Here is a 5,000-nt window from a genome sequence, read left to right as displayed (position 1 = left end):
AAGAAAGACTGCTCCCCGAAGACCATGGGCAGATTATTCAGCATCTCATTTTACACAGAGTGGCTGGGGCTTTGCAGGCCAATGTTCAAACAGACGGGGGGCAAAGCTGTGCCCCACGCCCTTTCACTACTAGCACTCTTAAATACCGCCCTAGTCTTAATACTGGGATAACACACACAGCAGCGGCTATGTCCTGGCAGCAGCTTGGGTCACCTTCAAGTCCACACACTTTCCCCATTCAATCACTGTTCGTTCCCATGAAACACTTTTCGCTTCGCTTGCAGAGTGCTTTGGAAAAGACGGATCTGGCGAATATCGAACTGCAGGTTTGGCCGCCACAACTTCCCCAAAAAAAGCGAGCCTCTGAAAGCCGTGCAAAACAAACGTTAAACTCAAGCACTTCGTTTCGCACAAGTTGCGTTGGAAAAGTGTGAAGTCAAAATCGTGTGAGTCATTAAGGGAGTTATGGCTGCAGTAGAGACGGACTCCCTCTGGATAGATCTTTTACATCTAACCCAGACGTTCACCTCCCGTTAAGCAGTTCCCAGCGCCGCTCGCAGCGGAACGGGCAATTACAGACCGGAGAGGAGAGTGTCGTCAGCGCACATCAGCAACGTTCACTAATTAAGCAAGCGGCTGGGGGGGGGGGGGGGGGGCTGGAGGGGGGTAGAACCACCCACAGAACTAATACTGAGGAAATGGGTGTGTAGGAGTGTGGAAGCCATGTGTGTGTGAGAGGGGTTTCTCTGTGTGTGTCCGCGCGCGTGCTTGAGAGTGCATGCGTGTGTGTGTGTGTGTGTGTGTGTGTGTGTGTGTGTGTGTGTGTGTGTGTGTGTGTGTGTGTGAGAGAGAGAGAGAGAGAAATAAAATAAAAGAGGGAGAAATGGCTAACTTTTGATGATGACTTGAATAATTCATCAAGGAGAATCTCAAATTGAAAATAATTAAATCAACAGATGCCCCCTCTCTCTCTCTCTCTCTCTCTCTGTCTCTCTCTCTCATTCTCTTACTGTCTCTGTCTCACTCTCTTTCTAACCCTTTTTCATTTTCTTCACTGATTCTCCATCCGACAACTCTTTCCTAGACTGAATGAAAGTTTCCCTTTCTACACTGACATAATACACCATTAACTGGTAACTCTTGAGATAGAATAGTTAACACACAGAATAAGTGAAATACACACACACACACACACACACACACACACACATACACACATACACTTGTTCTCTCATTTTGCATTTCCTTTTACAAGCTCTCATTCATGGTCTCTTTCTATCAGTTTCAATCACTCACTCTCTCTGTCTCTTTCTCTCTCTCTCTCTCTCTCTCTCTCTCTCTCACACACACACACACACACACACACACACACATACACACACACACACAAACACACACTCTTTCATTAATTACACTATTCCCAGAATGCTACTCTCCATTTCTCCTTACATAAGACCCATATGTTTGTCTATTTGTGTGTCTATGAACGACGGATGTGTGGGTAGAGATGTAGAAAGTAAAAATACAGTAGATATAGATGAGAGAGAGAGAAAGAGAGAGAGAGAGAGAGAGAGAGAGAGAGAGAAAGAAAGAAAGAAAGCGAGACCGGCTAAGTGAGATCAGAAGTATTAAGCAATTCGATGAGTGTGCAGTCAGTAGGCTATGCCACTGACAATAAACTTCTTCAGGACTTCTGTTTCAATAAAGGCGATTATTGAACAATTGAAAAATTTCAATGAACCTCCCTACGGCGAGTGCCCCAGGCTACTCTGACACAGGAAACAATACGCCAGATCACAGATAACTCACAGACCTTATCAGAGAAACTGCACTCTACCCGTAACACAACAAAGCAGACAGACAACAGCCATGGCCTTGCGCCTCTATTGCCTCAATAGAGACACGCGTGGCTCAATGGCTGCCCTAATCTCCAGGCTCAGGGCAAGCCGAGGGGGAGGCTAATCCTGCTAAGCTGTTAGCATTGTGACACTGACCTTGCTGGATGACCCCTTAGTTGAAAATGAGAGCAGGGGAAAGTGTTCAGGAGGCCGGGGATGATCGGCGCGCCGCCGACGAATCAGACGATACCAGAGGCAGGGCATTAGAGGTAGCAGAGTCGCTAGTTTGGTTGCTAACACAGACTATTATGTTAAGTTGTCTGATAACATGTTAGTTAAATACAGTTAAATTGGGACAATGTCCATGCCTCTTTCTAGTTTTTCTCCACACTACAGTTGTGCTTTCAGTCGTGGAGCACTATATTTTTAGAGTATCCTTCTTGGCCGTTAGAAAAACAATTTCAGCGCTAAATCACCTATAATTACCAAGACCGCTGACTTCACCGAGACCAAAATTATAAGCGTAACATTTGTCATCGTGAAACGCATGAGATAATCCAAACATTTGCCGGCCACGACATGGGACCCTGAGCGCAGCAGCTGGCCTCATTTCAATACTAATTACATTACACAGCCCGACTGTTGTTGTCAGATCGAGCAACAGACACATTTGCAGCAAAATGCAGTCGCGGTTACCACAAGAGCAGGAGGACAGGCAGTGTCCAGCTTGTGCTCCCCTGAAGCAGCACCAACTGGCCGAGTCTGAGGTGACAAGGTTAATATATCAGCGAGTTTAATTCAGGTAAGTATAAAGCAGCTTAACGCTAAACCTGAGAATGCTAATGGGACTGAGGCACACCTCAGAGCTGAATTACAACGGGCAGCAGCACAGTCGGCCGTTTCACCGGCCAGTCCCGTCTCAATGAAGAAGGCTGCAGGAGGTCTGCTGACAGTTAGGCCTATGTTTAGTGTGAAGTAGGCTAACTGGCTAGGGTTACTGGCATGCTTTGTAGCGACAGCGCTAGTGACCCAAGTAGACCCCTCTGTATATGTTGCAATCAGGAATGTTATTGCGAGTGAATGGGGGGGGGGGGGGGGTGACTAGAGTAGGGGGCAGAATGCCAGAACACATGGTATGGCTCCAGGGGGAAGTGGCAACCTAAAGACGCAGATGGGTAGCCAATAAGTCAAAACGAGACAAGCTCCTCCCAAACTTCTGTTGAGGACATTATGCTATACTGCTAAACTCTGGACCAAGCTACATCAGGCATCAGCAGAGCAATAGGGAAATAGTATTGCACACTGAATAAGAGTATCTTCAGACAGCACATATGAATACTCATTTTCAGAATGAATACATTCACGCCAACTTGGAAGTTTAACTTGTCACCAACACAACCAATAAATTCAGTCTTCGTCATTGAAGTACTCAGCACCCAGTGGCGTCAGAAAGAGTACCCACCTCAGGTCTCGGGCTAGGATGGCGTGGGCCCCCTCGGTGCGTAGGGAAGTGGGCTGTTGATCCTGGCTTCAGAGGCCAATCCCATGCTTTACCTGGCCTTCGTCACGAACCTGCTCTCTCGCAGCCTGGAACACTGGAACAACTCTCACATCACCAGGGGCAACAGCAGCAGACCTCCCCTCTGTTCTAGAATCCTGAGGACAGAAGACGAGATCAACTATCAGTTAGACAGCTACCGATTGTCTGTTATGCCACTTTCTGGTTTCATGGAAGGTGGGGTCAGTGTTAAATGGAGGCATGATTTCCTGTATACAGACACATTAAACAGTTCATTTGCATGGAACAAATAGTTTGCATTCCTGCGGCAGGTTCAGATTATTAGGAACAGAGAAACACAAAACATTAAAATACTACAGAGCCCGTCAACTGATGCCCTGATAAGTGATTTACTGTAAGTACCTGCCAAATTACAGGGCGCAATGCAACGACCTGGAATCTGGCCCAGACAGAGTCTGAAGTCTGTTATAAATCCAGCTTGACAGCTCATCATTCACATGACACTTAAACATATATCATTCTAAATTTACTGCTTCAACGTATGATTTTGCAAGTCCAAGATACCGGATTGGATCGATTTTACATACACTCACAGACACATACGGTACATACTTTCAGACCATGTGTACATATCATGACGCAACATATGGTGAAGTGCAAGTCACTGTCAATAGGTTCTTCTGTCAACAGCAGGCAAATTCAGTGGAGCTTTTTTTGTCATTCAAAACACAACATTTGAATGTTTTCCCAAAAATGTTGAAATGCCTTTGAGGCAATGTTACCCAACTGCTGAAACCACATACATCTATTTCCTATTCAAACGCAGGCTAATAAGGGACGCATGGGCCAACATGTCGGAGGGGAGAGGTCACAGGAGACTGTCCCGTGTGCAGAGGGAACATGTGGTCCATAAGGGAGAGGTGGAGATGTTCAAAAGCACGCTTCCACTGGGTCACTGAGGAGAAAGCAGGCTGTGGAGCGCGAAATCCCCCCAAACAAAGACGACCGGCTCATCTCTAAGGGGTCCTGACCCCCACACAACCCCCAACCCCCCCACCCCCCTCACCCCCCTCCAAAAAAAACCCTGACCTGGAACAAAAGTTCTAAACCAGGAGGGTATGGGGTGGAGTGGGATATGGTGGCCTGGAGAGACATTTACCCCTAAACAGGTCCAGGAGAGTTGCCATCTCCAGAGTAGAAACAAAAGGAAACACGGTTGATGACCGCGACCTCACGACCTTTCAACTCTCCTCATCTGGTTTTCCACTCACTCTGCAGGTCAAACGGTGAGTGTCTCAAACTGGGACACAACATGGCCTGAGTGCACCTCTTTGTTTTCAGTATCCCCTCTTGGCATCGTGGACGCCCTAGCAACACAGAGCCCCGGGCAGCTATGGAGATGCCCCAGTGGCCTGGTTAATGGATAACTATTCCGCTGATGTTCTGTTGGATCTTCACCACTTGAAGATGAAACTAGATTTACCCATGGTCCTAAAAAAGTGACATAAACGAAATGAGAAAAAGCAAACGGCGGGATCAAAGCTTGCCAGACTTCAGCCCTGGGCTTGGCCGAGCGTGATTGTGCTTATTACAGGGGAAAATAAATCTTTACCGAAAATGGTCAAGGAAGCCTCCAGAAAAAC

General features: G+C 47.0%; 1 protein-coding gene across 1 annotated transcript in view; it reads right to left on the bottom strand.

Moving 5' to 3' along the window:
• The window catches only part of nckap5l (NCK-associated protein 5-like), a 76,364-nt gene that overhangs the window by 55,551 nt on the left and 15,813 nt on the right, over positions 1 to 5,000 (bottom strand). The window contains exon 2 of the mRNA XM_062545462.1: positions 3,301 to 3,494. The gene's annotated coding sequence lies outside the window, so the exon portion shown is untranslated. The remainder of the gene's footprint in view (positions 1 to 3,300; positions 3,495 to 5,000) is intronic.

Source organism: Sardina pilchardus, chromosome 9, assembly GCF_963854185.1.
Source record: "Sardina pilchardus chromosome 9, fSarPil1.1, whole genome shotgun sequence".
Taxonomy (NCBI): Eukaryota; Metazoa; Chordata; class Actinopteri; order Clupeiformes; family Clupeidae; genus Sardina; species Sardina pilchardus.
Note: the sequence above shows the minus strand (reverse complement) of the source record. Positions and strands in the feature narration are given on the sequence as shown.